Here is a 27018-nt window from a genome sequence, read left to right on the forward strand (position 1 = left end):
AAGCGTATACAGGGATATGGGCCAAGTGCTGGCAAATGGGAATAGACTTGGTTCGGATACCTGGTTGGCAAGGATGAGTTAGACCAAAGGGTCTGTGTCGGTGCTATACATCTCTATGACTGTGGGATCATAACAGCTAATACTGCTCTGCTTCATCTCCGGGCTCCCTCATGACCACTTTGTCAATATCTAGCTTCGTCAGTATCGAACAATGGGTGTATTTTAGGTCTGTTTGGTATTTTATTATTATTTTAACGGACATTTTTGTAAGTTAATTTTTCACTGCCGCACAGCCCCTGACCATGTGCTGCTTATCAATATTTTCTGGAAATTCTTTAACAGTCAAGAATTCCTTTTTCCAATTAGCAAGTGTATCTTCCTTCCATTTCTGACTATCTCATTCTGCACCATTTTCATTCCCTGTAATCCATTTTGCACTTCCTGAAACATCAACTGTGTTTCTCCTTCCACAGATACCAGTGATCAATGCCAAAGCCCTGTTGCCTGTGGAGAGGGTGATGTTTGACTTTCTTGTACAGCTGCAGTTTGTGTGGTGAAGGTGCTCCCACAATGTGGTTGGGTAAGAGACATTACAGAGTATTCATTACAGCAACAGTAAAGATCTGAAGATAATGTCCAAATCAACAACAGTTTGTATTTTTATTATCATGCTTATAATTCCACAAAAATATCATTCAGAATTTTAAACATAAGGCCAGAGATGGTGATATTAGGTCAGGTGACCAAAAGCATTGCCAAATAAGCAGGTTTTGAGGAATGTCTTAAAGGAGGAAAGCAGACCTGTGAGGTTTTGGCTGCGAATTTCAGACCTCGTTGATTTGGCAACTGTAAAAGCAGCCACACAGGTGAAGTAATGAATTAACAGGTCATTGGAAGACTCGAACAGAATGGGTTGTCGAGGTCTCACAGGGTGTGAGATGCAGCGAGCTAGGGATGATCACAATCAGGAATTAAATCAAGAGTGAGAATTTTAAATTGAGGGATGTGGGCCGGATGATGGCAGGTGAGACGAGATTGGGTTGGGATATCTGATCAGCATGGACGGGTTGGATTGAAGGGTCTGTTTCCATGCTGTACATCTCTGTGGCTATATGTTGTTGATTATGAATAGCAACCTTTTGATGGATCAACAAGTTTTGGTACGAGGGAGTTCTTGGGCAGCAGAGATTTTTCTTGAGATTACAGGGAGGTTGGATGTGGGAAGCTGGCCAGGAGTACGTTTGGATAATGAAGTCTGGAGATAACACAAGATGGATGAGAGTGTATGAGCTGAGACAAGGGTGGAATCAGCTAGAATTAGTGGTCTTGGAGTGGGACTGGGCTGTCCCCCTCACCTCGCCTCTGGGATTCAGTTAGTTGTCGGGTTGTGAATCAGGGCAGTACCACAATCGGGAGCTAAGTGGCCCTGGTGGAGACTAAAATGAGTGTTACTCAGGTGGCTGTTGCTGAGCAGCTGCTGCTTGATAGCCCTGTTGATAACATGTTCCATCACTTTACTGCTGATCGAGTGTGGACTGATAGAGGGAAATTGGCTGGGTTGGATTGTCCTGTGTTTTTGTGTTGAACATGCCGAGGCAATGTTTCACATTGTCGGTAGATGCCAGTGCTGGAGCGGTACGTGACTTGGGTGGCAAGTTCTGGAGGACACGCTGTCAGTATTATTGCCAGAATGTTGGCAGAGCCCATAGCCTTTGCACTGCTTAACCATTTCTTGATGTTATTCAAACTCAAGCTAACTGGCTTAAAACTCACATCTGTGATGTCAGAAACCACTGGAGAAGGCTAAGATGGATCATCTCACTTTGCATCTGGCTGATGATTGCTGCAGATGCTGTCATCTTATCTGGTACATGGATGTGTGAGGCCCCTCCATCAGTAAGGGTTGGGATATCTGTGATGCTTCCATCAGTGAGTTGTTTAATTGTCCATCACCGTTCACAACTGGGTGTGGCAGAACTGCAGAGCTCCGATCTGTTCCATTGGATTTGGGATTGTTTAGCTCTATTGCTTGCTGCTGATGCTGTTTGAAATGCAAATGGTCCTGTTTGGTAGCTTCATCAGGTTGGCACTTCATTTTTAGGTATGCCTGGTTCTGCTCTTGGCATGCCCTCCTTTACTGTCCATTGTGATGGGTGAGAGCGGGATTTACAAACCCATGAGATTTCAGATTGTGCTGGAGTACAGTTCTGCTGCTGTTGATGTCCCACAGTGCCTCAGAGATACCCAGTTTGAGATCCTACATCTCTTCAAAGTCTGTCCCATTTAGAACAGTGATAGTGTCACTCAACACAATAGAGGTGTTTCTCAACTTTAAGCCAAGACTTGTGACTCATAAAGGAATGTGTGATGGTCGTTCGTACTGATACTCTCATGGACAGATGTATCTGCAGCTGGTCACTTCATAACAATGAGATCAAGTAGGTTGTACACTCTTGGTTCCCTCACCACCCACTGCAGACTCAGATGAACAGCTCTATCCTTTAGGACCTGGCCAGCTCAGTCAGTAATTCTGTTGCAGAGTTAGTCTCAATTGTGGACATTGAATTCCTGCACCCAGAGTACGTTTGACACCATTTTACTTCCTCAGTGCTTCCTTCAAATGTTGTTCAACATGAAGGAGAACTGATCCATCAGCCAAGGGAGGACAGTACGTGGTAATCAGCAGGAGCCCTGAGATTTCCTGGTGTCCGGAGTCAATGCTGAGTACTCCAAGGGCAAATCCTCCCTGTCTGTGCCACGACCTCTGCCTGGTCTATCCTGCCACTAGGGCAGGACATATCCAGAGATTTCAGAAGAAAGTGAAGACTGCAGATGCTGGAGATTAGAGTCAAGAGTCTGGTGCTGGAAAAGCACAGCAGATAAGGCTGATGAAGGGCTTAGGCTCGAAACATCGATTCTCCTTCTCCTCGGATGCTGCCTGACCTGTTGCACTTTTCCATCACCACAATCTCAATATCTTGGGATGGTGATAGTGGTGTCTGGTCATTGTCTGTAAGGGCTGTTTTCATGAGTATGAGTATGTCAGGCTGTTCCTTGATTGGTCTGTGAGACAGCTCTGCACATTTTGGCACCAAAATCCAGATGTGGAGGTCATTGCACCATCGAGAGGGCTGATTCTATGGTTGTATTTTCTGGTGCCTTCTTAGATGCCGAGTGGTCCATCCAGTTTCATTACTTTGTTGAAACGTTGCTGTGATTATTTCAGTGAGTAGCTTGCTGGGCGACTGTCAGGTTGGCAGGGTTTTTTTTGCCATTGACAATGGTTCCATGGAGATCAGGAGATTCCTAATTCCAGTTATTTTTTCTTGAATTCAGATTCCACCATTTGCCAAGATGGGACTCGAACCAGGACTTCAGTCGTTTGTTTTAATCGTTTGGATAAAAGTTAAACACATTAGGTTTGTTCACTCACTTTAAATATGACTTACCCAGGTTTTGTTTCTTTGTGAAACACTGTCCATCATTCTGTCTCCTCCATCCTTCTCTCCAACAACAAGAGTTTGGAGCACATGGAGTTTCTCTGTCACTAAGACTGAGATAATCTGATGTGCTGCTTCCCTCCCTCCCACTAGCCCGCCGAGCCAAACTGCCTCACGGGGTGTTCCCGGTTTTTGTCCTAAACTTACATCTTCCTCCAGTCTCTTGTCAAGCCTTATCAGAGCTTGACCCTTTACCCTAATTTCACTAAACTATAGACTTTCCAACTCTCTTTCCTCCTCCTCCTCCTCCTCATCAGTCCCCCTCGCCGATTCACAGATATTGTTCCTTGTTCTGTCTTTTCTGGTTATGTCCTTCTCTCCCAAAATCCTGCTCCATCTCCACTCTCCCTTTCCTTTCTGAATTCCTTGCATTTGGTGTCCTTGGTCCCTTCTGTATCTCAGGTACATACTACCAGGAGATGACATTGTGCAAAAGCACCATGTTGGGTTTCACATGTACACTGACGATGCCCAGCTCTCCCTCTCCATCATCCCTCTCCATTACCCCACTGTTATTCAGTTATCAAACTGCTTACCACATTCCCACTACTCGATTAGGCGCAGTTTCCTCCAATGAAACATTGTAGTGGTTAAACCCGTTGCCTGACAAATTCCTTTCCCTTACTGCTGAGCCTCTACCTCTCACTGGGAACTATGCAGCAGAACTACACTCTTCACAGTATTGCAGTTATATCTGACGCGAAGCTGACCTTCTGATCAGACATCTACACAATCCCAAACACCAGAAATTCCAATCTCTTAAACGTTGCTTATCTCCTCCTCACCCCAGCTCCATTTCTACTGAAACACCTTACCCGTGTCTGTGTTGCCTTAAACTTGACGAATCCGAAACAGAACCCTTGATTCTGTGACTGACTCAGAGTCTGGTTTCAAACTCCCCCCTCAGTATTTACCCTCAGACACATCAGTATTTATTCTGTCAAACCCCTTAAGAATCTGGTGGTCCGGTCTGATTGTAGCTCGTGGAAATTGCAGAGGATGATATGTTGTATCTGGGTGGAAGGTAAGGACTTGGGGGGGGGGGGTGTTCTATCCTTGTTGCAGTTGGAGATGTGGGTTTCAAAGGCAGATGTGCGGGAAGTGGAGAAGATTTCGTGGATCATATTGACCACATGGGAGGGGAAATTGCAGTCCTTGAAATACGGGGCCATTTGGAATGTTCTGGCCTCACTGGAACACTGCACTAAGCATGAGACAGAGATGTTGGCCAGGGAACAGACTCGTGTGTTGAAAGTGGCAGGCAGCTGGAAGCTCGGGGTCTGTTTTTGCAGCAGAACGTAGATCATCAGTCGCCATTTCCGCCACCTCCACTGAGATGCTGCCAGACACAGGTTCCTGTCCCCTCCATTAACAACAATACACCCTCCTAGCCAGATCGTAATCCACTCCTTTTTCTTTCCAAAATGTTCTGGTCTCTCTTTGGGTTCTGTTCCTGCCTATTATTTACTCTTTAACCCATATCTCCTGCAGTATAAAGATCTGCAGGTTAGTTGAATTGGCCAAGCTGAATTTCCCATAATGTTCAGGGATGTGTAGATTAGGTGCATTAGTCAGGAGAAATATACAGTAATAGGGTAGGGGAATGGGTCTGGGTTGAATACCCTTTGGAGGGACGCTGTGGAACTTTTGGGCCGAATGGCCTGTTTCCACACTGATTTTCCCAGCTCCCATCGGTTCTGAGGAAGGGCCACCGGACAGATTTCTGTTCCCAGATGCTGCCAGACCTGCTGAGCTTTCCCAGCACCTTCTGCTTGTTGTTCCTGATTGACACCATCCATACACCTTCAGGGTTTGATTCAGACGGGGGAGGATCCCACCACTGACCTCACAATGGGCTCCAGCTGATTGATGGCAGCTTCGGACCAATAGGAAAAGGTGGCAGGACTGGTGGATGAAGTGGAAACCAGCTGGTCATCCAAACAATGGGAGTGAATGAGGGGCGTGGCCAGTGGGATGACACGTCACCAGTAACTCTGCCTGTGCAGTGCCACGCGATTCGGCCGTTGGTGAATGTGGGAGACACAAACAGGGAAGGGGAGAGTGGCCTTGGAGACAGGGAGATAATGAGTCACTTTAGACTGGGAAGTTTTAATTACATTCTGTGCGGTTTGTAAGTCTGAATTAGAAACTCTTAATCCCGCGTTTGCAGCAGATGGGAAAATGGCTGCGGCCCTCAGGCGGTGAAAGGTCCTGGGATATGGCCGCCATTTTTATTCGGGGTAAGGTACAGTGAGGTGCATGTGCATGTCCCCTTCCTAGGATTGGGGGGGGGGGGGGGGGGGGGGGATCGTGCAACTTGAAGAGAGGCATTTACACATCAAGCACATACCAAGAAAAAAGTATGTCGTTATATTCTTCCTGTACTGACTGTGAGTTTTGTTTTGTGAATTCATTTCATAGAATATTAAATCAGAATAACTGAGGCTGGGATCTCAAAAGCAAGTTTTTACAGTCAATGGAGTCATCAGGATCTGAATATCATTGGCATTTAACTGTGGAAGGAAAAAGGTTTGTCTGTTCTGTTTGTGGGGAGATATCTTCAATATTTTTGTTAAGCAGAAAGATGTACAAATTCATGGTTGGTTCACCCTTTGGGTGTATTCTCTGTTATGGGACCTGCAGCTGACGAAGGGGATATTGGCCTGAGAGGGAGCACAGATTTATCCAAATTACATGTCGTCTCTTTGTAAGAACTCTCAGATTTAGACCCAATCACCCACTTCATGATGTTAACCTGTAAACTTCATATTTTCAATTCCGTGCAAATTTCCCATTAAGAATCCTTTTGGACTCAAATTCCAGTACCTTTTCAGGTGGAATGTTCCAGCTTCTGACAAGTGTCTGTTCATTCAGAAACTGCTGAGGTCCATGTTGACTCTGGGGTTACAAAGGGTTGAATGGGGAGATGAGGTGGTGTCCCTGAGCTCACATTGAGATGCATTGGAAAGTGCAGGAGGCTGAGGGCAATGTAGGTATGAGCAGACAATGAAAATGACAGGGCTGCACTGTGAGGGCTGCTTGGCTCAATGAGATTGTTCTGGAGTTGGGTGTAAACAGACTGATGTGAGACAGGGAGAAGGTGAAGCTGAAACTCAGTTTTAGTTCAGGCCGTTCAGAAATTCACATGGTCCCAATGTGAACAGCCAGTTTTTAAGTGATACCTGCGGAGTATTTGTTAACAGTTTGTAAAGTATTTTTCCTGAGGGCAGTTGAGAGTTAACCACATTGCTGTGGGTCTGGAGTCACATGTTGGCCAGATCAGGTGAGGATGACCGTTTCCTTCCCTACAGGACATTAGTGAACCAGATAGGTTTTCTAACAATCAACAATCATGGCCTTTTCATTCTAGATTGTATTGAATTCCGATGCTGCCATCAGCCATGTTGGGATTCTATCCCTAATCCTCGGAACACTGTACATATCACTCACCTGGCAGGCATACCATTAAGCCATTGTCTCCCTCTTTAGCAATGTTTAAAAGAAAGTTCCATCATTCTACGTGTACAATTTGAGATAAAATACTGCAACGTCCATGTGTCAGCCTCTCCAAAAGGTCAATCAACAGAAATTTGTTTGGGGGCAAAATATTTCACTTTTTTGGGGGAGTTTATGAAACAAAAATGAATCCAAATAAAAATCTTTTGCCACGGACATGTAATTTCTGAAGCCGGAGGGGGATTACAGAGACAGGGAGGGTTGTATGGCCAGAGGGGGATTGTTGTCCAAACATCACTGTTGTGTACATGGACTGGAGCATTTCAGGGAGGCGGTTAACCACACTTTCTCCAAAACAAGTAAAGGTGGCCAATAAATACTGCTCTGGGCAGCAAAGGCAATCCCCAGTGAATAAAACCAAGCAGTGACCTCTCTGAGCTGACTTGCTGTGAAGTTAAAAACCTCTCTGGAAATGGAGTAGGCAGAGAAGAGAAACAATGACATTTCACAGCTGCCCTCCGAGAGACCTCGCCCTTGGAAGTACTCCGAGCCGGGGATCAGCTCAGTGAGTTTCAGTCTCTTCAAATATCAATCTTAGTCGCTTTTATTTTATTAAATCTACAATCGTGAGTAAGGTGAGGATTTCTTTTTAATGTCTTAAGGTCTCTTGATTAAATGTTTAAAATATGAAACGTAAGCATTAAGTTATTGTCTGGCAATATTTTCTGAGCAGTAAGACTGTGCCTTTGTCTTGGTCTGTAGGTTGTTAAGGCAGAGAGATGGCCTATGTAGAGTGTCGTGCTGTTCCTGTCGGATGTGGGAGATTAGGGAGAGTTTCAATGATCCTGATGATTATGTCTGCAGCAAGTGTGATTGCAAATCCTGTTGGATCTCATGGATTGGTGGAGAAGTGATTAAAGGCAGTGAGGAATTGACAGGAGCCGGGGGGTGTTATAGGTGGCAGTCTCAGGAATGCAGAATACTGCAGATACAGTCAGGTAGATGGGTTACCGCCAGAAAAGCTAGGAGGGGTAGGTCGGTACTGCAGGAGTCTCCTGTGGCTATCCCCATCTCAGACAAGTATACTGTTTTGGAAAATGTAGGTGGTAATAGACTTTCAGGGGAATGTAGCACTGACAGTCAAGTTACTGGTACTGAGACTGGCTTCTAACATAATGTGAGGTATATCCAGTTCCACATGATCGATGGTGAGTGGGGACTCTCTAGTCAGGGGCACAGTCTGCCATTTCTGCAGCTGACAGTGAGACATTAGAATGTGGTGGTGCTGCCCTGGTGCCAGTGTCAAGGATGTCTCACAGAGGGAGCAGAATATTCTCAAAAGGGAAAATAACCAGTGGGAGGATATTGTACATTGGTACCAATGGCATAGGAAGGGGAAAGCATGGGGTCCTGACTAACAGGGAGATTTGCTAGTGCCACTCGGGAGGCATTAAACCTGTGAGGGAGTCAGGGTAATCCTAAAGAGATAGTGAGAAAAGTGATGAGTCTGAGGCTGGTACTGTTCACCAGTCAGACTGTCGAGGCAGGCAAGAGCAAGTCACAGAATGAGGTGCGACGGACCTGTTGGACTGCATTTATTTCAGTGCAAGAGACCTGACAGGTCAGGAAGGTGGGCTCAGGGTATGGTTTTGAACATGGCACTGGGATATTACAGCAATTACAGAGGCATCACTCAGGGATGGATAGGACTAGCAGTTTAATGTTCCAGGGTATAGATGCTATAGCAAAGATAGAAAGGGGCCAACAGAGCAGGGAGAGAGGTGTTTTTGATTAGGGATAACATTATGGCTGGGCTTCGGGAGGATATTCCTGGGAGTACCTCTAGGCAAGTTATTTGGTTGGGACTGAGAAATAACAAAGGGATGACCATCTTACTGGGATTGTAATTTAGTCTCTCTCCCAATAGTCAGCGAGGAATTGAGACACAATTTTACCAGGAGACATCAGTTATCTGTAAGAATAATATGAATGCAATGATAAGGGTTTTTAACTTTAACAACATGGCCTCGGAGTGCTGTAGTGTCAAGGGCTTGGATGGGAAGGTATTTGTTCAGTGTGTACGAGAACATTTCAGATTCAGTTTGTAGAATGTACCTACTAGAGAAGGAACAAAACCTGACCTGTTTTCTATATTCATTCACAGGATAAGGCTGTCACTGGCTCGGCCAGCATTTATTGCTGCGTTTACCCAGAGGGCAGTTAAGAGTAACCACGTTGCTATGGTCTGGAGTCCCATGCAGACCAGACCAGGTAAGGATGGCATTTTCTTTCCCTAAAGGTCGTGAGTGAACCACATTGTTTTTTCCAACAATTGACAATGGATTCCTTGTCGTCACTAGATTATTTTTCCAGATATTTATTGAATTCACGTTCCAAAATCTGCCGTGATGGGATTCAAACACGGGTCCCCAGAATGTTATCTGGGTCTCTGGATTAACTGTCTAGCGATAATTTCACTCCGTCATCACTGCTACTTAGGAAATGAGGCAGGGTGAGTGACTGAGTTATCAGTGGGGCAGCGCATCAGCACCAAAGAACCCACAGTATTGTGGCTCAGTGGTTAGCGCTGCTTCCTCAGCCCCAGGGTCCTGGGTTTGATTCCAGCCTCAGGCGACTGCCTGTGTTCAAGTTGGCACATTCTCCCCAGTGTTTGTGAGGGTTTCCTTCGGGTGTTCCAGTTTCCTCCCACAGTTCAAAGATGTGTAAGTTAGTTGGATGAACCACGTAAAATTTCCCATAGTGTCCAGATGCAGTATATGAGGTTTTGGGATGTGCAGGCAAATCTCTGCTTGATGTGAAAAGATCCTTTTGTTGTCTTGGACAGAGGTCAGAGGGAGGTGTGGTCACACGTTTTACATCTCCCATGACGGCAAGGGACGGTCAAGGGTGTGGAACGAACATGGGAGGTGCAGAGGGAATGGTATCTGCGGAACACAGATAGGGTTGGGGAGGGAAGTATGTCTGTACTGGTGGGGTCTGACGTTAGGTAGCAGAAATAACAGATTTTAATGCGCTGTATCTGGAGATTAATGGGGTGGAAGGTGAAGACCGCAGGGTTATATTCTTTATTGTGGCTGGAGGGGTAGGGTAAAGGCGGAGGTGCGGGAAGTGGAGGGTATGTGTTGGAGGGCATTGTTGATCAAGTCAGAGGAAAGTTACAGACCTTGAAGTAGGCCTTTCTGGGATGTCCTGGAGTAGAATCCAAAGAGCTTAAACAAATATATCACAGACAAAAGATTAACTGGACCAGAGAATAGGACCCCTTAAAGGTCTTCAAGGCTGTCTATGGAAACACAGGGGGTGCGAAAGATATGCAAATATTTCACTTCATTTTTACTGGAGAAGTATATGGAAGCTCGAGAGTTTGGAGAAATAAACCGTGATAACTTGAAAAGTGTCCATGTTACAGAGGAGGTGGTACTGGATGTCTTAAATCGCATCAAGGTGGATAAAGCCCTGAAACCTGATCAGGTGTATCCTGGAACTTTCTGGAAATATAGGGAAGTGATTGTTGGGCCTCTCCTGAGGTATTTGTATCGTTGATAGCGACAGGTGAGGTGTCATTATTTTAAAAAGGTGGTAAGGAGAGGCCATGGAACAAGAGAACAGTGAGCCTAAAGTCAGTGGCAGGCAAGTTGTTGGAAGGGATTCTGAGGGACAGGATATCCATCTTTTTGGAAAGGTAAGGAATGATCAGGGACCGTCGATGTGGCTTTGTACGTGCACAATTGTGTCTCACTAACTTGAGTGAGTGTTTTGAAGTGACAAAGAAAATTGATTAATCCAGGCTGTGAATGTTGTTTATATGGACATTCAACAAGGTTTCACAAAGCAGACTGGTTAGCAGGGTTAGATAACATGGAATGCAGGGAGAGCAAGCCATTACAAAACTACCTTGAAGGTTGGAGACAGAGGATGATGGATGGTTGCTCTGCGGACTGGAGGCCTGTGAGCAGCAATGTGCTGCAAGAATGGATATTGAGCCCTTAAATAAATGACTTGGATGTGAATATATGAGGTATGGTCAGTAGGTTTACAGAAGACACCAAAATTGGATGTGTAGTGGACAGTGAAGAAGGTTAGTTCAGAATACAACAGGATCATGATCAGATGGGCCATTGGAGCAAGGAATGGCAGACGGAGTTCAATTTAGATAAATGTGAGCTGTTGTATTTTGGAAAGGCAAATCAGGGCAGGACTTTTACACTTAATGGCAAAGTCCTGGGGAACATTGCTGAACAAAGAGACCTTGGAGGGCAGGTTCCTAGTTCCTTGAAAGAAGAGTCACAGGTAGGCAGGGGAGTGAATGCAGCATTTGGTACGCTCCTCATTATTGGTCAATGCCTTGAATGCAGCTGTTGTGACGTCATATTGTGGCTGGACAGGGCGCTGATGAAGGCCATTCTGGAATTCTGTTTTCAGTTCCAATTTCCCTGTTCATGGAATAATGTTGAGAAACTTGAAAGGGTTCAGAAAACATTTGCAAGAATTTTGCCAGGGTTGGACGTTTTGAGCTATTGGGAAAGGCTGAATAGGCTGGGACTATTTTCCCTGGAGAGTTGGAGGCTGAGAGGTGATCTTATAAAATCATGAAGGGCATGGATAAGGTGAGCAGTCAGGGACTTTCTCCCAAGTTCGGTGGGTCCAGAACTGGAGGGTACAGGCTTAAGGTGAGAGGGGAAAGATTTAAAAGGGAGCTAAGGGGCATCTTATTCATGTTGAGGGCATTGCAAGTATGGAATGAACTGCCAGAGGAAGGGGTGGAGGATAGTACAATTGCAGCATTTAAAAGGCTTTTGATTGGGTACATGAAGAGGAAGACTTTAGAGGGATAAGGGTGAACCGCTGGCAATGGGACTCCATTAACGCTCTCCGTTATTGGTCAATGCATTGAATACAGAAACTGGGATGTCATATTGTGGCTGGACAGGACGTTGATTAAGCCACTTCTGGAATTCTGTTTTCAGTTTGAATTTTCCTGTTCTGGGAATGATGCTGTGAAACTTGAAAAGGTTTGGACAAGATTGGAGGATTGGAGGATTTGGGCTACAGGGGGAGGCTGAATAGGCTGGGGCTATTTTCTGTGGAGAGTCAAAGACTGTGAGGTGACTTCATGGAGATTTATAAAATCACAAGGGGCGTGGATAAGGTGAGCAGCTGGGTTCCTATTTCCTCAGGTTAGGTGGGTCCAAAACTAGAGCACCTGGGTTTAAGTTGAGAGGGCAAAGATTGAAAAGGGATCTAAGTGGCAACGTTTTCAAGCTGAGTGTGGTGTGTGTATGGGAGGAGTTACCAGATGAAGTAGTGGAGGCTGATAAAATCACAACATTTAAAAGGCTTCCAATTGGGTACATGACTAGGAAGGGTTTTGATGGATACAGGGCAATAGTTGGTAAATGGGAATCCATTAGCTTAGGATTCCTTGTTGGACCGAAGGTCTGTTTCTTTGATCTTAATAAATTAAGATGCATTCCTCTATTTTGTGGAGAGGTAGCTGAAGCACAGATAATTATCCTTGGAGCTGAGAACGTGAAGCAGTGATTTCGATCTGGTGCAGATTAGGTTCCAAGATCTTGAATTTGCAGAGAGAGAGAGGGATTGTTAACACTGTCACAATTTTTAGTAACTACTTTCAAGTAATTGGCAAATAATACAAGGTGAAAATGTGAACACTATTTTACTCAGTAAGTTCTGAGCATTTGGAACAGTCTGAACGACACAGATTCAGCAGGTATTCTGAAACAGACTTGGAATTTTACTTTTTAAGGAAAGATTTGGGGAGCTATGGGCACAAGGGAGGGGACTTGGGACAGATTTGCAGCATCTCCAGAGGGAGAGAGTACAGCCCCAATGGGCTGAATAGCCCCCAGCCCCTGTGCTCTGTGATACTGCCCCATTCACTGTGAATGATGAAGCTCATCCCAGGGCAGAGAGAGGGATTAGCCCTCCACTCTCATCACAATGGGGCCCGGATGATTGACGGCAGCTCCAGACCAATGGGAGGAGAGTCTGTGTGGTCCTGCAGCCATGGGATTGAATGAGGGGTGTGGCCAGCAAGACAACACCTGTCCATGAGCTGTGCAGGTGCAGTGTCACTGTTTGGGGTTGGGAGAGACAGCAGAGACTGGGACAGAGGCTGTTGGACCTGAATTACAAACTCCCGTTAAATTAAAACCAAAAGAACTGCGGAAGATGTAAATCAGAAACAACAACCAGGAGGTTCTGGAAAGGCTCAGCAGGTCTGGCAGTATCTGTGATGAGAAATCATAGTTAAAGTTTCAGACCTAGTGTCCCTTCCTCAGGACAGATGTTACTGCGAAAAAAGTCAGTTTATGTGCAGAAGTTAGTGTGGGGGAAGATAAAAGGAGTAAAGGATAGGTGGGGATAGAGTGAGAAGAACGGTTGGATAAAGGTTAACGATCTGGCTGGGGAGGGTGGCTGGCTGTTAATGGAGACTGTTAGTGGCTAACCATAGGTAGTGTGTAATGGCAGGCTGTGAGAACAAGGCCTGGTGGGTTGGGTAGGGGGCTACGACATGAGGTTGTTAACCTATGGTTAGCCACTAACTGTCTCCATTGTAAGCTGTTGCCCACCTATATCACTCCACGATTGTCGCTGCCGAGGACACAAACCATTGGAATATCCTCCCTAAACCCCTCTCTCCGCCTTAAAGATGTATCTAAAAATCGTTCTTTTTAATCAACGTTTCCATCATTCGTGAAGCATTTTAGGAGATTTGTCAGTGTGAAAGGCTCCATTCAATACAGGTAGTTGTTGCTATTGTCTGACATCAGGAGAAACAGGGATGAGCCCTCTCTCTCATACCTGATGAACAGCAGCAAAAGCAGGAAGCACTGAGCATGCTCCAGCCCACAATGGGCCTCGGATTATTGATGTCAGCGCAGGACCAATAAGAGTGGGGGAACGGGGGCTAGAGGTGCTAGTTGGTCCTTCAACCAATCGGAGTGAATGTGGGGCGGGACAATACTCAACCACGTGATAAACGTCACTGACAGCACAGTGTTGTTGTGACCAAGGCATTGGAAATGTGTGAAGGTGAAGGGCAGGGGAAAGGAAAGACATATTGACCAGGAAGAGAAGGAAATTTTCATGGTATGGGATGAGAAGTTTTATAGAACTTAGTGCACATTGTAAAACACAAATTTGAAAATCCCAAATTCTGCACCATTATCCCTCCCTATAATGCATTTTTCACTCCCTGAAATATTAACTGTGTGTTTCTCCCTCCACAGATACCAGTCATCAGTGCTAAAGCCCCATTGCTTGTGGAGAAGGTGATGTTTGACTTCCTTGTACAGCTGCAGTTCGTGTGGTGAAGGTGCTCCCACAATGTGTTTGGGTAAGAGCTGTTATAGATTATTCACTCAGCGACAGTGAAGAGTTGACAATGTATATGCAAATCAACAACAGTTTGTTTTTTTTTAATCATGTTTATAATTTCACAGAAATACTATTGAGAACATCTGACATAAGGCCACAGATGGGGATATTAGCTCAGGTGATCAAAAGAGTTGCCAAATAAGCAGGTTTTCAGGAATACCTTAAAGGAGGAAAGCAGGTCTGAGAGGGTTAGAGTGGGAATTCCAGACCGTGTTGCCTTGGCAACAGTAGAAACAGCCAGACAATTGAAGCAATGAATAAACACATCATTGGGAGTCTGAAAGAAAATGAGTTGTCGGGGTCTCACAGGTTGTGTGGTGCAGGGAGACAGGGATGTTCCCAGCCAGGAATTACATCAAGGGTGAGAATTTTAAATTGTTGCTTGTTAATAGGAGCCTTTTGATGGATCAACAAGTTTTGGTACAAGTGAGCACTTGGGCAGTAGGGTTTTAGATACTCTTGAGATTGCATGTAAGTTGAATGTGGGAGGCTGGCCAGGAGTGTGTTTGGATAACGAAGTCTGGAGATAACACAGGGATGGACGAGTATTTCAGTCAATGAGCTGAGACTAGGGTGGAGTTGGGTGACGTCACTAATGTAGAAATAGTGCTTTTGGAGTTGGGCTCCTCCTCCTCCTCATCACTCCTCCTCACCAATTCACAGATATTGTTGCTTGTTCTATCTGTCTGTCTTTTCTGGTTATGTCCTTCTCTCCCATTCTGCTACAAACTAATATTTGACCCCACCGTTGTTGGAAAAACCTGCTCCATCCCAACTCTCCCTTTCCTTTCTGAATTCCTTGTATTTGGTGTCCCTTAAGGATCTCTCCTTGGTCCCTCCTGTATCTCACCTACACACTGCCAGGAGATGACATCGTCCAAAAGCACCATGTTAGGTTTCACATGTACACTGACAATGCCCAGCTCTCCCTCCTCATCATCCCTCTCCATTACTCAGTTATCAAACTGCTCATCATTCTCCCACTACGGGATCGGCTGCAATTTCCTGCAACGGAACGCTGCAATGGTTAAACCCATTCCCTTCAGTTGCTATTACAAATTACTTTCCCTTACTGCTGAGCCCCTCCCTCTTCCTGGGAACTATCTGGGGCAGAACCACACTCTTCACAATATTGCTCTCATATCTGACCCCAAGGTGACCTTCTCATCAGACCTCTACACAATCACAAACACCCAGGAAGTCTAATCTCTTAAAATGTTGCTTGTCTCCACCTCACCCCAGCTCCATTGCTACTGAAACCACTGACCTGTGTCGGTGTTGCCTTAAACTTGACGAATCCAAAACAGAACCCGTGATTCCGTGACTGACCCAGAATCTGGTTCCAGACTCCCTCATGATGGGAAACATCCTCCCAGTATTTACCCTGTCAAACTCCTTAAGAATCCTACATGTTACAATGAGATCACCTCTCATTCATCCCAAATCCAGTGAGTAGAGTCCGAACATCTTCAGCCTTTTCTTAAAAGATAATCCCTGTAATCAAGGGTTCATCCCAGTCAATATTCTGTGAAATGCCTCTGATGAATTGACGTATTTCCTTAAATAAAGGGACCAAAACTTCTGTCATTACTCCAGATGTGGTCTGACTCGCACTTTATAAAGTTACTCTCAGGTATATACTCCAAACAACTCCCTTTAAACTTGCACAGATGTTGTTGGAAATGCTCAGCAGGTCATGCAACATCTGTGAAGGAAAATCAGTTAAAGTTTCGGGTCTGGTCACCCTTCCTCAGATACGTTAACTCTAATTTCTTTTCACAGATGCTGCTAGACCTGCTGACCTTTTACAGAAACTTCTGTTTCTCTTCCTGGTTTACAGTATCTTCAGTTGTTTCGGTTTTCATTTCCTTTAAACTTGCCATCTCTTCTTTAGAATTTGTCATTTCCACCTTGGAAAAAAGATTCACATTTGTTTGGTCTCCCCTATCCTTGGAAAAAAGAAACCATGAGTAGTCACCCTATCATTGCTCCTCATGATTTTATAAAGTTCGATAAAGCCACCTAAAGTGTCCAGTGCTGCAGGGAAATAGCCTCAGCCGATTCAGCCTCTCCCTATGGTTCAAATGTTCCAGTACTAGCAACACCCTGGAAAAGCTTTTCTGAACTCTTGCAAGTTTCCCAACATCCATCCTATAGCAGGGAGACTGGAATTGAAAGTAGTATGGGGCTTGCAAAAGTGTCCGAGCCAATAAACTGTACAACCGAAACATGGTCTCCCAACTCCTATCCTCGATGCACTGCCCAATAACAGCTAGCATATCGCACACACCACCTTCACCGACCTGTCTACATTCAACCACACTTTCAAGGAACTATCAACCAACACTGCATGGTCTGTTTGTCTGTCAGCACTTCCCAGGAACTTGTCATTAAGAGGTTGAGTCCTATTCTGGTAACATCTTTCTGAAATCAGGGAGACCACAATTGAATGCAGTATTTTAAAACTGGCCTCACCAATGCCCAACTCAGCCACAACGTGACCTCCTAATCCCTATACTCAGTGACAGGATCCCTACAGTGTGGAAGCAGGCCTTCGGCCCATGAGACTATACCAACCATCGGAACAGCATCCCACCCTAACTCTGTAACCTACCATTACCCAAAGCTAATCCAGCTAACCTGCATGTCTTTGGATTTGTGGGAGGAAATTAAGAGCATCCAGATGAAGCCCACGCAGACACACAGGGAGAATGTGCAAACACCCCACAGACAGTGGAATCGAATCGAATCAGCACATTCCATTCAATGTTAGTGTCCCAAATGCCCTGTTCAGCACCTGATCTCCCTGAAACTCTACTTTCCAACAACTATACAGTTGTTCTGAGCCCTTCAGATGGAATTAAGGTGAGGAGGAGAAAACAGGAACAGGGTTGAGTTTTAGATGTATAAAATAACTCTCCATCATCCCCCTCTGTTCCCCTAGTCTTCCCCCGCTCTGTCTGCTCCCCCCGTCTCCCCCCACTCTGTCCGTTCCCCCCCCCCACTCTGTCGGCCTGTTCCCCCATGCCCCCTCTTCCTCCCCCACCCACCGTCTCTTCCCCCCCCCTTTGTTGGTTGCCTCCCCCCCCCACCCCCACCCCCGGTCTGTCCCCACTTTCTGTCAGCCACCTCTGTTCCCCCTGTCTGTTCCCCTCCTCTCTAGTCCCACTTTCTGTCCCCACCTGTCTCTGTCCACCCCCTCTCTTTCCCCACCCATTTCGGTCCCACCCCCTGTCTGCCTACACTCCCCCACAGTCCCCTAGTTCTGTACTCCCCCACTGTAGGGCAAAAAACTTGTCTATTACCGTATCCATGCCAAGCCTGATTTAAAAAATCTCTTTCAGGTCACCATTCAGCCTCTGACGCTCCAGGGAAAACAGCCTATCCAACCCTGGCAACATGCTATAATTCTTTTCTGATCTCTTTAAAGTTTAAGAACATCCATCTGATAGGAAGGGGAACAGAATTCTATGGAATATTGATTCAGCAACTTTTGAAATATCCTGTACAACCGCAATATGACCTCCCAACCCCTTTCATCAATGCTCTGACCAATAAAGACAAGCAGACCAACTGCGGCCTTCACTATTCTATCTACTTGCTACTCTACTGTCAAGGAACTATGAACCTGCACTCCAAGGACTCTTTGTTTAGCAGCACTCCCCAGGAACTTACTATTAACTGTATCAATCCTGCTAAAGTTTGTTTTTCCAAAATGAAGCAGCTCGCATTTTTTCTAAACTGAACTCCTCAATCCATTCACCCATCTGATCCAGATCCTCTTGTACTCTGAGGTAATCTCTTTCACTGTCTACTACACCTCCCATTTTTGGTGTCATCTGCAAACTTACTTACAATACCTCTTATGTTCACATCCAAATCATGCATATAAATGACGAAAAGTAGTGGATCCAGCACCGATCCTTGTGACACTCCACTGGTCACAGGCCTCCAGCCTGAAAAGCCCTCTCTGCCTTCTACCTTCGAGCCAGTTCTGTACTCCATGCGATCTAACCTTGCTGACCAGTCTCCCATGAGGAACCTTAACAAACACGTTACTGAAGTCCATGTAGATCAAGCCCATGCTCTGACCTCAACAATCCTCTTTGTTACTTCTTCAAAAAAACAGAGTCAAATTCATGAGATATGATTTCCCATGCACAAAGCTGTTATTAGTATCCAGGATTTAACTCTGTACATTGGGGTCTGCGTTGCCCAGTTATAGGTGTTCATATTCTGGATGAAGTTCAAGTACGCCAGCATTTTGTCAGTGACTCTGTATTGAGTCTTGTTAATGTCACCAACACAGGTGAGTTCCTTTTGAAAGGCAGTCCCTGTATCCCTTTGAAGAGGCTGATTAGTAAACCCGCCCAAGCCATCAGGCCATACTGTCTCCCAGCTGTCCCTGCCTGAGCCTCCAAACGGAACGTTTCTGTAGTTTCACTCCTGTCAGACTCTCCCATTGCTCAGTTTGTCCAGGATCCCCTCCTGCTGCTGCACTTATCCTGTCCCTCACTGACCTGTCCATCCCCCAGTGTCCTCCATATTCATTCACTGTTCACAATCCCATTGACCCAGTCCTCCAGTCATGTCCCCTCCACTCAACAGAGACGGCTCAGTGATTAGCACTGCTGCCTCACAGCACCAGGTACCCGGGTTCGATTCCGGCCATGGGCGACTGTCTGTCTTTGGCAATTTGTATGCATTCTATTTCAGTTTGATGGACTCTTATTTCCTTAGCCACCCATGGCAGATTATTCCTTGTCCTACAGTCCTTTCTTTTCCTTGACAAAGAAGGATGTGACCCATTCTCCCAAACTGAAGGTTCCTCTTCTGTCCAGGATCTGCCATCTCCCTGTCTGTTTCTTTTTGTTTCATTCTGCTGTTACATTATTGACTTGCAGCAACTGAAAGGAAAGGAAGTGAACCCGGAAAGGGTGCAGAGTCTAACCAGGGACGGGAAGTGGTGTATGGATCTGTTTATCAGTAACTCCATGAGAATGTGAAGGGTGTATATTAGAGATAGTAGAGTCAGAATGGTGGGAGAGAGTAGGTGGGCTGGAGGGTTACAGCTTTGGGGGAAGAATGAGGAAAAAGATATTCCAGAGAAAATAGAATTGTCTGCTCTGAATTTCTAATCTGTACATATTCCTTTATACAGGGTGCTAGATGGTGAAGATTTGCAGACTGAAATCTCAAAATCATGAGCAGATTGTGATAAAGTTAACCAGCATTTGAAGAACCAAAGATGGAGAATCACTCGGCCAAAATCCGGCAACAATCTCCTCACGGCATTGTCGGTCTCTCTGCGCCAAATGGACTGTGAATTGTACAAGACAGCAGCTCACTACCATCTTCTCAAGGGTAAGGAGAGATGGGGAATAAATGCTGGCTGAGCCAGTAATGCCCATATCCTGGAAACGGTTTCTATCTCGAGTTGCTGAAACCCAATTGATGTTACTGCAGGATGACGAGGGACGCTGGGTGTATCCTCCAGGAGCCAGCACCATCACATTACCCCTGCCTACACCCACACATTTACATAGCAACGCCACTGGAACAAAAGGCAGTGAAGCCCAAGGAGGACTTGGATATAGTTGTTTGAGGTAAAGTCATGAAAGGGGATTGGAACACAGCAGGAACAGGAGATTGAGCTGGATGGTCAGCTGTTTCCCCTTGAATCGTGGAGCAGGATTGAAAGGCCAAATGGCCTCCTGCTGCTATCTCCCAGGTATGTATATAGCGATGGAGCCGCGGTAGAAAGACATAAGCAGGGCAGGGATTCTGCAGGAGATTGCACTTTCACATCAGTTTTCAGTGAGGGACGGTTTGATGGATTTTATTTATCATTTGTCTTTAACACCAGGTTTGTGAATTTAGTTTTAAAATATTGTAAATAAAACTAAACGAAAAGAAATGAAACTATCTGAATATAACAGTTTTAAAAATTTCAAACGCCCTGTAAAACAAAATCCTGTCTATTCCCGGAAACCATCACTTTCCAGTTACTCAAGCTCCAGGGAAATATTCCTTCCCTTTCTACACCATTGATTTGATTTAACTGCTTTTGAGTTATTCTTTTGTGAGCTGTGAAGTGTTCTATTTCCCCCCCCATTTCCCGTACCCAGAAGTGTTAGTTTAGATTACAGATTAGATTACGTTACAATGTGGAAACAGGCCCTTCAGCCCAACAAGTCCACACCGACCCGCTGAAGCGCAACCCACCCATACCCCTACATTTACCCCTTACCTAACACCAATTCACCTGACCCTGCACATCTTTGGACTGTGGGAGGAAACCGGAGTACCCGGAGGAAACCCACGCAGACACGGGGAGAACGTGCAAACTCCACACAGTCAGTCGCCTGAGGCGGGAATTGAACCCAGGTCTCTGGCGCTGTGAGGCAGCAGTGCGAGCCACCGTGCCGCCCATCACACAGCTGTGTGAATGGGTCACATACTTCTTTGTTTCTCATTGGTTGATTCCAGTGTTATCTCACACAGCTGAGCAACATTCCCACGTTCATCATTACGCCATTTTGGGTTTTGTTAATATATAATCACCTGCAGTAAACCACCCGTGTAACCAATTGAATGTTTACAAACAAAGCCCATTACAGGCAAAGCAAACCATTACAAATGACAGAGTGGGAAGGGACCAAATCAAAGTAGTTAGGGGTGAGAGGGAAGCAGTGGAGGGAAAGCACTGTATCCCCTACGATGCCCACCTCTATCCAAAGGCATCGAGAGCATTGATACATACCACATACTCCTTCTCTAAGGACACCCTGCTTTATCCTCAATCATAGAATAGAATCCCGACAGTGTGGCAGGAGAGCATTGGCCCATCAAACCCCACCAACCATCCAAAGAGCATCCCACCTGGAGCACTCCATCCCTGTAACACTGCATTTCCCATGGCTGATCCACCGAGTCTGCACAATCCTGGACACTGTGGACAATTTCGCACAACTGATCCACCTAACCCACAAATCTTTGAACTGTGGGAGGAAACCAGAGCACCTGGAGGGGGCTCACACAATCATAGGAGAATGTGCAAACTCCACGCAGTCTGTTGACTAAGGCTGGACTCCAACCTTGTATCTGGTGCTGTGAAGCAGCAGTGCTATAATCCCAATTTAAATCAAAACAGATGATCCCTGCTCATTGTCACATTGCTGTTTATTGGAGACTTATTGCCCAGAGAGACATCCTGAGATTCAGAAAGAGACAATATAAATTGAGTCAACTCCAGCCGAGTTAATGTGATTAACAACAACATCAATACTCCAACAGTGCCATCAGATTTCGTACATACTCTATCATTTACGATTTTTAACCCATGGGAAGTTTGTTACCAGCTTCGATGACAGCCATAATGCTCTGACCACTTTGACAGAGCCACTGCAAGTCAGTTCTAATAGTTATCAATAGATTGAATCTAAACAGGATGCCCCACAACAGGAAGTGCTCTGACACTCAATGCCTGTAAGCCAAGGTCATTTTCCTAAAACCACTCACGTCTGGTAATACCATTGAAGATATTTTATACAGTAACCTTTCAGTCTCAATTGTCAGTTCCAGTCCATGAAGCAGCCAGTAACATGCACCAGTGAATTGAATTCTAACAGCAGCATTGCCCTGGCAGGAGAGATTGAGGAGCTTGAAGCTGACTTCTCTGGGGTATCTAAACATGATACCCTTCAAAGGAACAAAAGTCTTCAAGAGCTAGAGAGGATAGATACAGGAAGCATGTGCTCCTAGGCTGGTGTTCCTGGAATAAAATAAGCACTAACCACGGTATCTTTACCCAGCATCCCCTTTCGATGCATAAATGTTTAAGATTTATTTGCTGCTCTAATTCCACTCTCTTGATCACTCCCAGTTTTAACTGCTGTAAAGTTGATGACTGTGCAAATATATAAAATATAATTTAATCCGTCCCAAAACCTCTCTGTACCTGTGTCGCACTTGTGTTCACCGAGACACTCATTCAATCTGACGTCTTTATAAACCCTGCCCGGATATTTCCTTAGAATGAAATATTCACTGAATTGCTACTGCGCAAAAGGAGGCTGATTGGCTCATCAGTTCTCCAAAGGATCACCTCACTGAATGCCATTCTTCTCTCTTAACCCCATAAACCGTCCCATTCATCCTCTTCCAATAACACCGGCCAGTTCACAAGTAACCACAGCGATTGGATTTGTTTTGTTTGTTTGTGGGATCACGGCATCACTTGCTGGGGCAGCATTTGTCATCCATTCTAACTGCCCAAGAGATGGTTCAGAGTCAACCACGTTATTCAGTGTCTAGATTCACATGTAGGCTGGACTAGGTTAGAATTAACAGTTTCCCAGACTCAATGGGCGGCACGGTGGCGCAGTAACAATTCAGTGAATATTTCATTCTGAGCCCTCTAAGGAAATATCCGGCCAGGGTTTATAAAGCGGTCAGATTGAATGAGTGTCTCGGTGAACACAAGTGAGACACAGGTACAGAGAGGTTCAATTCCCGCCTCAGGCGACTGACTGTGTGGAGTTTGCACGTTCTCCCCGTGTCTGCGTGGGTTTCCTCCTGGTGCTCCGGTTTCCTCCCACAGTCCAAAGATGTGCAGGTAAGGTGAATTGGCCATGCTAAATTGACCGTAGTGTTAGGTAAGGGGTAAATGTAGGGGTATGGGTGGTTTGCGCTTCGGCGGGGCGGTGTGGACTTGTTGGGCCGAAGGGCCTGTTTCCACACTGTAAGTAATCTAATCTAATGACATGAAGAGTTGATTTCTGGCCTATTATCTTATTTCTGAAATGATCATGATTAATGTTTGCAGTTGAATTAAAAGTGAAAGACCAAAATATGTTTTATTCTGATTGAGCACATCCTCCTATTTTCTAAGTTGTTATTGACAGTCTCATTCCCCTCGCACCAGAACCTGTTCCAGAGAGTGTTAAAGAAAAGGCAGAATGGTCAGCTGCAGGTGGTCACCTGACCGGTCACTGGAACCTAAGGTTCACTCTCCACAGATGCTACCAGATCTGTTGAATTTTTCCAGCAATTTCTGTTTTTGTTCCTGATTTCCCAGCATTTGCAGATGTTTCGTTTTTGAATATTGATCTTGTCTGTTGCAGATGGGTTTATTGATGAGTTTGGAGAGTTTTGAACATTGCATCTTAGGCCACAAATAAGCCATGATCTATTGAATGACAGAGCAGTGTTGAAAGGCTGAATGGCGTCCTCCTGTTCCAATGAAAGTTATCCATCTGCAACTTGTGGTAACATTTCCCCTCAATGCTCACTTCACATTCATGTCTAACACTGTTACTGACTGAACAAACCTCCTGTGTTTGAACTAAACCTGCTAATGTTCAGTGGCTCCCTCCACTGCCACCCGGATTTAACTCTCATCATGGAATGCTGCCTCGTGTGACTATGGGAATGCCAACAAGGACTAATCCTGGAGTCTCTATCCCGTGGGATCCAAAAGTCCCGTTTATTTGCTGCTTCCTATTTCATTCTGGCACTGAACTCTCGGTTTAAATCCATTCTCCTGTCATGCTCTTCAACATGCCCATGTGGGTGGACTAGAGGCAGCTGGCACCTGAGATTGAATCTGCCTCCCCTCACAATCAGGGATTCGGGAAAACACTCAGACAATTACCTATCCATCTGATTGTTGACTCAGACAGATGGGCAGAAAGAAAGATGCACATTTAGATAGCACCTTTGATGACCTGGGGCAATGAAACATGCTTCCAGCCCAATGATTTCAACCTCAAATCTCTGAAAACACAGACACAAAGCTTCCTACTTGTACCAAGTTGTCTCTCAGCCTCCTCTTTTCTTAAGAGTTTTAAGATGTTAAGCCTTTCCTGGTGACTAATAACCACTGCGTTTCTGTCAGATTTGTGACTGAATCTTTATTTTCCTGTTGTGAGTGATGCTAGTAGCAGAACCAATTCCTGACTTGTGACGAGTTTCAGTTGGAGTATTTATTTTTACGGATTCATTCCCACCCTCACATACAGTGTGAAATTGATGTAAAACAGAACGAAAGGATTGAGTGAGCACCCACAGAAACACAAAAGGCAGCATGTGTACCTGAATTGAATGAACCTGGACTTAGGAAAATGTGACAACAATCATAAGTATTTAGAATTACAGAATTCCCTTAGGCGCACAAAGAGACTATTCGGTCCATCGAGTCTACAATGACCTGCTGTCCCACCCTACCTCCATAAACCCACATTTAGCATGGCTAATCAAACCCACCTAACCTACACACTACAAGCCATGTTAGCACAGCCAATCCATCAAACCTGCACATCTGTGGGAGAGTCACATATTATGTCTAAGTGCTCAGGATTGTGGATGAAGGCTGACAAGTACTTGATTCTGACGCAAATCCTCTTTTTTTTCCAAAATAAAATCTGGGGGAAACTGCAGCCAGAAAGATTTCCAATTATCTCATGAGGAAGAGAATTCAAAACTCGTGCCACTGACTCAGGGGGCGCTGTGAAGTCACAGAGGTCTGGGAAACATCAGAAATGTAACGAGTTTTGAGCAAGGTGGGGGTGAGACAAGGACAAAAAGACAGTCTGTCACACGGGGGAACGCAGAAGAGATTAAATTTCAGAAATGGTAGTCCCTCAAGGCTATGGGGAATGGAGTTAGGGCTGAGAAAGAAACCAGGAAACAAGGGGAGCAGCTGTCAAAGAAATACATTGAAAAAACAGATTATAACAACATGGAGGGCAGAGTACGCAGTCTGAAATTGTTGCTCTCATTGGTGAGTACAGAACGCTGTAAAGCCTGGGTCATTTTATTACAGCCAACACATGCAGGATAGGCCAAGTGGCCTCGATTTGTGCTGTAACTTTCTGATAAATTTATTCTGACATTTGGAATTCAGGTTGGGTGGTGTTCATAAATTCTCAAATTGGACTTGAGTTTAATATTCTGGAGAAATGTTAAATAAATCACAATGATCCCATTCTGCAGACTTTAGTCAGCAGCCCTGCATGTTCCAGTTACATCCATGTCCTTTTATTCTAATGTGATGCAGGTTACTGTCCCATCAATGCGTTCCTGCTCCCCACCATCTCCGAGTGAAATGAATTCTCCCTTCCTCTTCTTTCTGGGAATTAGTTTCAATCTAAATCCTCCAGTTTCTGACCTCTCAGTTAATGAATAGCTCCTCCCTATCCACTCGATCTGGATTCTTTAGCATTTTATCACTTCAATTAAATCTCACCTCATCCTCCTCGGAAATCATCCCCAGCCTATCCAACCTTTCCTCAGAGCAGAAATTTTCCAATTGTAGAAATATTCTGATCAATCTCCTCTGTACCCTCTCTGGTGTGATCACATCAACCCTTGAATGTGGGGATCAGAAGCGAGTGTAGTACTTTAACTGCAGTCAAACGAGTGTTCTTGACATTTCCCGTGTCACCTCCGTGTTCTTGTGGTTGTCACTCACACAAGAAGTGTCTTGGATTTCCCACATGGAACTGGATGTGCACTCCATGGGGCTGGGATTCCCTACCATGTGTTTATTTGTTAACTAATCCTAAATTAACTTCAGATTAAAACAAGATTATCAGCTACCCACCAATCAACTTCTTCCATTATACTCAAGTCACCATACTTTTTAAACATCTCTTTAAAATTATTACTATCTTGAAGAGAATTGTCCTCAGAACTCCAGCTGTGCTCTGACTTCATTCACAACTGGATTTGGTTGGACTGCAGATCTTAGATCTGTTCTGTTGTTTCCCGGATTGCTTCACTCTGTCTATCGCTTGCTGCTTATGCTGTTAGGCACACAAGTAGTCCTCTTTGAGAACTTCATCAGGTTAACACCTCATTTTTAGGTATTCATGCTGCTGTAACTGACATGCCTCCTGAATTCTTTCAGTTGAATGAGGATTGATACTCTAGTTTGATGGTAAGAGGTAGGTTTGGGGATATGCGGGGCCGTGATTCTGTAAGTTTTGTTGGAGTAATATTCTATTGCTGTTGGTGGAAGGAAAGAGCTAAACTCTTACACTATTGGCCCATATACTACATGAAGTATCATGAACACTGATAGGCCAAGACATGAAATACGAGCAACACTGTACAATGATGCAGGACCACAACTGCAGCAAGGGGAGTTTAAGATCCAACTTGACACAGGATTAGGGACAGAAGCAGCAGATAAGATTGTCTCATTCATAGTCACAAAGAGACACTATGAGATTATTGTACTGTTGGGGGTGAAGGTGGAGGAGGTTGGGGAGATGGAGAGCCCTTCAAAAGAAACTAATCTGCCTAAGAGTTGTGAGATAGAATTGATTGCCATGCATTTAACAGAAAGCTAATTGAAACTGCTTTTATCCCCAAAAGATAACAAGACTGATGGTGCTTCCAATCATCACCAGAAACAAACCCCAGAATACATGGTTTGGAGATGGATGTCAATTTCCAATCAACATCCAACTCCTGCAATCATTGAGCAAACGTATGTGTGATTACCCAGTCCTGATGAACCAGAAAATCGCTGTTCACTCTGTGCAGATGGACAGCGATGTGGGGAAGTATTGGCCGAGTGATATTGTCGCGAGACAATTAATCTAAAACTCCAGATAGTGTTCTGGAGACCTGG

At 45.0% G+C, this 27018-nt stretch overlaps 1 long non-coding RNA gene across 2 annotated transcripts; it reads left to right on the top strand.

Moving 5' to 3' along the window:
* The first annotated feature begins 472 nt into the window (after window positions 1-472).
* On the top strand, window positions 473-27018 carry LOC122543866 (uncharacterized). 2 transcript variants are annotated; one of them, XR_015752091.1, is made up of 6 exons: window positions 473-580; window positions 5922-6029; window positions 9121-9227; window positions 14231-14337; window positions 19540-20109; window positions 26760-27018. It is a non-coding gene; the product is annotated as an uncharacterized LOC122543866 (long non-coding RNA). The 2 variants fall into 2 exon arrangements; XR_015752090.1 differs by lacking the exon at window positions 26760-27018 and having other exon boundaries at window positions 19540-20359.

This window comes from Chiloscyllium plagiosum, unplaced genomic scaffold (assembly GCF_037043375.1).
Source record: "Chiloscyllium plagiosum isolate Xiang-an unplaced genomic scaffold, Cpla_swu_hap1 HiC_scaffold_29, whole genome shotgun sequence".
NCBI classification, from domain to species: Eukaryota; Metazoa; Chordata; class Chondrichthyes; order Orectolobiformes; family Hemiscylliidae; genus Chiloscyllium; species Chiloscyllium plagiosum.